Source organism: Marmota marmota, unplaced genomic scaffold (genome assembly GCF_001458135.2).
Source record: "Marmota marmota marmota unplaced genomic scaffold, marMar, whole genome shotgun sequence".
NCBI lineage: Eukaryota > Metazoa > Chordata > Mammalia > Rodentia > Sciuridae > Marmota > Marmota marmota.
Genome location: NW_025999924.1, coordinates 10,033,197 through 10,042,216, shown reverse-complemented (window position 1 = coordinate 10,042,216; position 9,020 = coordinate 10,033,197). Strand labels below are relative to the sequence as shown.

Below are 9,020 nucleotides of genomic sequence, written 5' to 3'. Positions count from 1 at the left end.
ATTGGTCAATAGTCAAGTCTTAAACAGTATTCTGTACATGATAAAATCAGCCACAATATCAAAGATTTTTAATGCATATATCCTCTTTCTTTTAGTCTGTTTTGGCATTATAAGAATTAGTTAATAATTCAACAAAAACAGTAAATATTTACTGACCACACAGCAATTCCTTAGTAGTACACTAAGTACTTGGAGTTCAAATTCAAGAGAATACTCTTGCCCTTAAAGTTCAAGCTCCAATTGTAATTTTTGATCGTTTCAATGAGGAACTTCAATGTATTTCAGCAGTATGTTTGTAGTGTATGTAACTTAGGCTTTTCAATAAACCAAGCCTCTTGGGAGGCCATGATGAAAAGTCAAATCTTTCTGTCTCCCCAAGGTAAGTGATTGATTCAGGATTTATTTAGTATAACTTGTGTTATACTCCTGGGAAATAATTCCTACAACAAGTTCAATGCTAACATTTCTAATTATTTAGTTGGAATTATTATGAAAATACTATTATTAATTTACACCTTTGAAAAACAACTCTATATACAGTCTCAAATATGATATTTTATTAAAGCTAATTCATGTCTTATATGCTAAAATTTTTGATATAGAACATCTTAAATTTTTTTCAGCATTTAAATAAAAATTTTATTAGGTTGAAATTTTAGTAATTTCTTAAAAGAAAGTATATAAATGCATAAATAAAAGTTTAAAAATTCATTTGGTATGTAATTTGATTTTCACATGAAATCATCTTGAAATGACATAAAAAAGTATAATTTTCTCTAACATGTTAGCTATCAATTAATGGTAAAATAGTTCATGTTCTCTCAAAATATTAAATGACCCATAAACTTATTTAAAACACTTAGAATTAAAGTATAAATTGCAAAATGGTAACCATGTCTGGCATTTTAATTTCAAACACTCATTCTCTTAAAATGTTTAAGAGTATTTTTTCTCCTATGTATAAATATATATGTCTTGTAACATGATACCTTTATTAAAGATAATACTTGGCTATTTTAAACAAAATTTTTAATGTTAGTACCACAGAGTGTTTTCCTATAGTAAAGAATTTTGTGTAAGAATTGCTTAAGATACTCTTTGGTTTAAAATAAATAACAAAGGCCAAGCATTACAGAGTGATTAGTGAAAGGATGAAGTTTAAAAATATCAAACAATGAAAGGATATTTTCTTTAGATATAACATTCTAGATAGTCTTTTATCCTCAATGTAACAAAATAATAGAAAATTCCAGAAGATATTCATATTCAGCTTTTAGTTATTGGTCCTTTGATCTTTGGAGTGTGTATTAAATTTTCTAATTTAAAACATGCTAAATAACTTACAGGAAATAGCCATGGCTGAATCTGATGAATATTACCTCTGAAAACTGATTGTAATTCAAAAGATGCTGTTTCATTCAAAGCAAGTATGTCCACTAAAATATGTATTTAATTGAATTTTTAATTTAATCAACTTGAAGCTATGAATTTAGTGCTCATGAAAGAAAGAGATTAAGATTGAATAGAGAGAGGAGGTTCCCATCCCGCTTTGCTGGTACATTTAAGATTTCACCTGAAGGGGCCACCCTCTAGTTCACTGAACAATGCCTTTCACATGGTTATTAAATCCCATGGACAACAAAATAATAGCCCACTGGATTTCACTTAGGACTTTCTTTAGGTCATTAAGTCTTGGGGTTTTCTTATGGAAAGTCAAACATGCTGTATTTTTCTTACAATAGGGCAGTAGGTATACTGACTTTGATAAAAGAACTACTACATATATCACGTTATAATTTTGACTTAAAAACATTTTTCTTAAAGAAAGAAGCCAAAAATATTGTCTAAATGCTGCAAACCACGATGGAAAAGTCCAGGAACCAAAAATAAATACATAGACATAAATATACACAGAAAAAGAAATATTCAGAAGCAAGAAGTGGCTATGTGGCAACAAACTTTATGGTTACCTATGAAAACATTAAATTATTCATGAGATTATATTTAGAATGCAGATGCAAAATCAACTCCCATTTTGCAAAGTTATTGCTTGACACTAAAATTAATTACATAAACTTTTATAACTTCTTTTAATAATCAACTTAGGTAAGATAAAATTTGGCAAGAAGGGATATAGGAAATATCTTTGTTTTTGATAAGGAATAAATACCACATCATAACTGGCTTTTACTATTTGAACACTGTGTCCTTTAAATACTGTATCAGTATCAAGAGAAAGCAGAAACGGGTAGAAAGTAGTTTATAAGAGACTCATATTAGCATTGAGTTCTTCAATTGTAAAATCAATTAGATTGTAATGAAAACACTCCATACAAGCCAGGTAAAAAGTCCAACTGTCAGAGAGATAAAGTGTCACAAACTATCAGTTTAGGGCAACTAATCCATGCAATGTTAGTGGGAACACAAACTCTCCCCTTTATCTTCAACTATGCAAACAGCAGGGATTTCAAAAGCTACAAAAGTGCAGCCCTACTGATAATGACAAAACAGCAGAGTTGATTATTCAGTATTTGGTGTAGAAAGCTTCAAAGTTTGCTGATTACATATAATCACTTCTATTCATAAGGAGATATTGACTCCTTTCGATTTATGTTTAATCCTTATCTTGGAAAATGTATAATTATCAAATAATATAATCACACACACTTCAAACACTCATTAAATTCTTTTTGTTACAACTGGATGAAATAATAAGACTATCAACAACTGTTTGAAAGTTAGCATGACAAACTTTGGCAATTGATAAAGATTAGTCATTGCAAGAATGTGTTAGGTACCATAGATTAAATTACGTTTATCACTTCAGATATGTAGTGTTCAAATAGAGGGGGAAAATGTCAGGAACAGGATGTATTTATGTTTTGTTTGTGATATTTACCCAGTTATTTTTATTCCAAGAGGCAATAAAATCCAATAATCAGATCAATAAACTAACTGAGAAGAGAGTTCAGGACTTAAGAATGATCAAATTTTTTAAATGGAAGGAAGCTTAGAATGTTTTGTATAGACCTGTCTTTTGAAGATAAAGTAACATATTTATTTGGCTTTAGGCTCAATGGTAGAGCAAGAATTAAAACAAAACAAAAAACAAAAGGACAATAACAACAAGAAGCCACATAGTCTAGTTCATTATATTTTCCCTCAACCCTGTCTTTGAAGCTTAATTAACATCCTCAAATCCATCATTGCTCTTTACCAACAGAGCTAGGAATCATAATGCCCTTTCACATCCTCTCCCCTTAATCCATAGGAGCTCATTTCTGTATTTTTCTAGCATCCTAGAAGCACGTAATGCAAGGGATGCTATGGGATTCTTTCAGTGATACATTATGTTTTAGCAGTGCTGAAATTTGGTCATAGCCATGTAAACAATAGTTTGTTTTCTGTTTTTCAAAGTATTTTTGTTGTGTTTTGGTATGTTTTCTGTATTTCTTTAAATCAGAGGTGAAGAAAAATTTTAAAAGTTCATAGCCTAGCAATGTGCAAAGTGTCACGATTTCCACAGTGCCTCAAGTAATAATGGAAGTGTGACAGTCAAGGCTGGTATACATTTATCTGAGTATTAGAGAAGACGAAATTGTAGATATTATTTTTAGATGCAAATGAAAAGTTTGTTCTGAAGAAATAAATAATTATCTTGTTAAAAATAAATTTATTGCAGGGCTGGGGATGTGGCTCCAGCGGTAGCGCTCTAGCCTGGCATGGGTGGGGCGCTGGGTTCGATCCTCAGCACCACATAAAAATAAAGATGTTGTGTCCACCGAAAACTAAAAAAGCAAATATTAAAAAATTCTCTCTCTGTCTCTCTCTCTCTCTCTCTCTCTCTCTCTCAAAATAAATAAATAAATAAATTGCCAATGTGCTTTGGCTTCTTTAACAAGGGTTGAAGCAAATACATTCAGTTAATTAATGATTATGTAGAATCTCCAGACTTGGGTAAAAACTATGAGAGCATTAAAAATCCCAGAAATAGCAAAATTCTAGTAATGAGAAAATTGGCACAGGTGGCTATTTTAAAAAATAGCTATGAATTTAGTTAAGCATTACTTTAATTTACATGTCCCGTGTGAATGTCTGTTAAAAATAAATGAAATAAACCACAAAAAAATGAAGTAGTTCTGGCTTATAAAAGTGTTTATGTAAAAGCTGGCTAGGTGTTTAATAGATGCAAGTTCAATATAAGTTAATAATCTACAACATCTACTAAAATCAAAGGAGTGGAACTAATGTAGATACAGGACCATGGCTTCATGCTAAAAAAGTTTCAGTTTTATAAAAGAAGTGATTCCTTCTTGTTTGTATTATGGAAATCACATTTCTGGATGTTCATGAATTTACTAGAGTATTCCAGAGCGACCTGAAAAAAAAATGCATCCAAAAAAGAGAGCTCTCTAGAAAGTAAATTACATGAGAAAGAGTTAAGGGATCTAGGCTGAATTTCTATTACCTCTTAGTAAAATAGTAAGAACAGTAATAAGGAATAACTTTGAACTAATTAGTTTAGTTCCAGAAAAAATAAGTGGTACAGAAAAAGAATAACATTCCCATATTTAGGAAATTTTTTAAATGGAGAATATATGATTGACAGTTGTGAATGTTGTAGGATGAATTATTGAAATGGGAGTTGTATTAAATCATATCCAGTTTCCATCTATGATTTATGCTTGTTTAACCCATAGCCACCTTCTAATATTTACTGTGTTGAGCAATTATCTTATACTATTTCTTCTTATATAATCCCTTCCACTTCTATGCAATTTCTCTTGTGGAATTTTTGCAGTTTTAGTGGGACAACAGATTTGTCTAAGACCAGCTTAGCATTTCGAGAACTCTGTACATGATAACATTATCGTATGGGGTATTAGACTAACCATGATATTCTCATTCCTCTTTGCCATTGATTATGTTATGGATTCATATGTGACCAGTCTTTACCAATAAGATAGAGAGAGACTGAAGGAATTACCTTCCCTGGTAAGGTGAAATTCTATGATTAGAAAAAAACTAGATTTTTCCTACCATATAAGTAACTGTTATGTGACCATACCATTTGTAATTCTGTCACCATCTTACAAATTGCTGGGGATAAACAAGAGAATTGCAGAAATGCTGACCCAAAACCTTGGTATCATTGAGTTATGAAATCATACTTAGGGCCAATTATCTTTAGACTGTTGTTAAAACACTGAATTTTCTCATATTTAATTTCCTTCCAGAAGACATTCTATTTTAAATAGACAAAAACATTTCCAACTAATACACTATGTACAAATTATATAAAAACTATAAGATGCAGTAAGTTTCATAAATAGAAATCTAAGAAATTATTTCTATCATAAGGGACTTACATACACTAAAGAATCAAAAAATCCATCTCTGAAAAATGTCAAGCCAGAATAGGAACTATACAGATGCTGCACACGTGTGGATATTTAGTGCAAAGGAATGAGAGATGTAGCCTGAGAAAGTGCTGAAGCAGTAAAGAGCAGGGTTACTAGGAGGAACTCCGAGAGGGCGTGTGTATCCACAGGACAAGGAAGAATTGTAAGAAGAAGATTCACTTTAAGGGTTAGATGAAGAATTTTGTCATTCATATTTGGTATCTATACTTCATCCTAGTGCAATTCATAGCTTTAGAAAAAATGGTAATGAGCAGGTAGAGTTTGCATAATCAATCAGAATGTGTTCTGTATGTGTCACACTATATTGAGAATGTTTGCGATAATGGTATATGTATGCAGAGTAGCCAGGAGAATGTCATCGTAAAACTATTTCAAATGTCCAGACGATGAAAAATAGTAACTTGGACTAATAACTTGGAAAAATGGTAACTAGCACTCTGTTGGTGGTAATGAAAATAATTACTATTTTTTGTCCTCTGAATTCCTGCACTAAGTCTATGATGGATGTCTTCCTGGCCATTCTGAATGCCTCTCCCATTACCCTAAACATTCTCAACCATAAGTAACACATGAATATAATCCTGAAGTGCATATAAATTTGTGATATTTTAGCAAGTAGACTAAGCTTTGTAATGTGGGACCTAAGAGGAAGAGGGAATGTCAAGTAGGACTCCTGGATTTCTGACATGAGTTGTTGTGTGGATAATGGTTTAATGACTAAAATTGGCGAAAATAGAGAAGGTATTGATTTGAGGTATTTGGATACTGTGTTTATTGGATGTTTATAGTATTAATCATCAGCAAAAGAATGAGAAAGAATAATTGCTACTACTAATCAGGACATGAGATCCAATTTTTAAAGGGTTTCTTCATTAATAAATGTAATTTCCTTGTTGATTATAATGTTTGGATTGGGAAAGACATGTTGGAACAATGAAGTGAGCTTATATTTAGAGCCACTGGAGCCAACTAGTGTCAAACTACATGCTCTGACAAATGTTCTGGGATCAGAGAGGAAGAATAGCTTTAATTCATTCTTCAGGGTACCTTGTTACTCATGCACTCATGCATCACCTGCAAAGACCAGGATCAACTCCACCATTTTACAAGTTCCTATGTTTATCAATAAGCTTTATTGTTGTGTGTTTTTTCTTAGCGCTTTTAAAATGTATTCTTAATTCTGATTAGATCCAAAACGGTCAGATGTTTTACGATTTTAATAAGTCCTGCCTCTAGGAAAGCATTCAGAGACTTTATCCTGAATATTAGAGATGCTTTAATTAACTCAAAGTATGTCTATGGATTTCCATTTTTGTAGCTTCAACTCTAATTGTTTGACTTGACATTTGAGAGAATTAAGAAAAATAGTATTTTTTGTTCCTCTATAAATACTGCTAATGCTTAATATTACTTATTTTTTAATCTTTAGGAATATTTTAATTTATTCCCTAGTCCAACAAGCATTTAATGGATGACTGCTGTGAGCAAAGAACTACGTTATATTTTACTAAAAGGGGTTCAGTCTCCACCAGCAGTGACTTATTCTTAAACTCAAGCTATCATTAATTATCTTTCCACATAGCTATAATTAAAAATGTCACTTAGTATAGGGATTTATATAATACTTGGTAGCATTATCTAAGTTCTTTAGCAACATTACATGGAATATTTTCTTCATAGATGTTGATCACTGAAATTTAGATATCATAAGAATGTAAAAATGAATAGGAAGACTGGAAATAGAGTTATGCAAAATATCTAATCAAAGAATTGGTTGTGAGAAGGAACCATTGGATGTCTCCAATTATGTGAAAAACTAGTCAATTTGGGCATTATAAAACAACAAAGAAATTGTAGGAAATAGTTTTTTCAAGTTTTCTTTTACTATTGCAAATATGAAAACATTATTTATAGGAGTAAAAACCAAGAATTAACCTAACATCAAACAGCATGGTATAGAAAATATTATATTAAAGCATAGAATTAAATATTTGACAGTTATTAAAAAGTAATATTCTAGAATGGATTTAATGGAAAATATTTACTGGAAAATATAGATAACAAAATCTCTCTTCGTGATTATCCTAACTTTAAAGTTATAAATAAATTCATATAATTTAATTTTTTAATTTTAGTTGTAGATGGACACAATATCTTTATTTTATTTATTTATTTTTTATGTGGTGCTGAGGATTGAACCCAGTGCCTCACGCATGCTAGCCAGCAAGTGCTCTACCATTGAGCCACGAAGCCACAGAGCAAAATGCTAAGAGTGTTTATCTGCATTACTGGAATTTTGCATAAACTTTTTTTATCTGCACTTTCAAATGTCTTAATAAATAAGAATATGTATATAATGGATCATAATTTAGGTTCCATAGTCAGAAGAATCTGAATCAAATTGCATTAAGGACACTGCCCAATACAGCACAGTTTTTTTTTGCATTATGTCCTCTGCTGTATAATGAGGAAGAGGATTCCCCCAACTCAAGATAATGTGAGCTCTCCCCTGGAATATCTTCAACACTTATGTTTAAAAACAATTGTATGTAAGTAGATGCATAATCACCCATCTTATTTTGGATTATATTTGTCATCTCTGATTTAGATTCTCCTTGCTATGTTTTGGCTCATGTACACACTCAGAAAAAGCCTTCTGATCAAAGCATAAAGATACATGCATTTGTGTCTTCACATACATACATACATCATTGAATTAAATGTTTTCTTTGATCTGTGCTTTTCATTTTAATTCAAATAAAAACGTGTTTTTTTTTTTGGGGGGGGGCTCATAATATAGTAAAGCCAAATACACGTTTCTGCACTTCAAGTAGTGAACAAGTCATCAAAAACCTAAATTAATAATTCATATTATAGGTGAGAATAAGCACAGTTCTCACTGAAAAAGATTTCATTATTGAATCATCGAAGAATAAGAATGAAACATGTTGTTCAATCACTGAAAAATCTCAGTACTTTAAAGAGGTAGGGTTTAGTGTCACCTACTGTACTGTGGAATATGTACAAACAAATGGCTAATGTATTTTCTTTTGTTTGTAGGTTGTATTTATCTCTTCTTAACAGTTTTGTTCTTTCTGTGATTTTCTGTTTCATTATTTTATGACACTGCATTCTTCTACAGTTTAAATATTGCATCCATGTCTTATGGAAACAATAGTTTACCATTGAACATCAAATCAATAGAAATTATAGGAGTTATTTTGCACCTAAATACAGTCTGGCATCAAAGCCATTATCTAATGAATGACCAAACCTATGTTGCCCCCTCATAGTTAAAATTATGACTCCTGGAAATCAAAACTGCACAATGAAGTCTTCAGCCCTTTTATTTACAGTATTAACCTTGAGATTAAGACATTATTAATCTCAAAATTAACACATTATTAACAACATATTCTTATGATCTGAAGAAATATAAAAATAAAATTTTCAAGAAAATATCCTTTAAAAAAATACAACATACCTTGTACCCAATTACTTCAGTGACAACTAAAATTTCATACTTAATTTTTCAAATTGCTGATGAATACCTCTCAAACTCTGTGATTTCATCACTTAATCACTCCTGAAAATGTT

The 9,020-nt window shown here is 31.0% G+C and overlaps 1 long non-coding RNA gene across 1 annotated transcript in view; it reads left to right on the top strand.

Annotated features, from left to right (window-relative positions):
* The first annotated feature begins 206 nt into the window (after window positions 1–206).
* Window positions 207–9,020, top strand: part of LOC125615762 — a 28,278-nt gene continuing 19,464 nt past the window's right edge. Inside the window, exon 1 of the long non-coding RNA XR_007346356.1 lies at window positions 207–379. This is a non-coding gene — a long non-coding RNA (uncharacterized LOC125615762). The remainder of the gene's footprint in view (window positions 380–9,020) is intronic.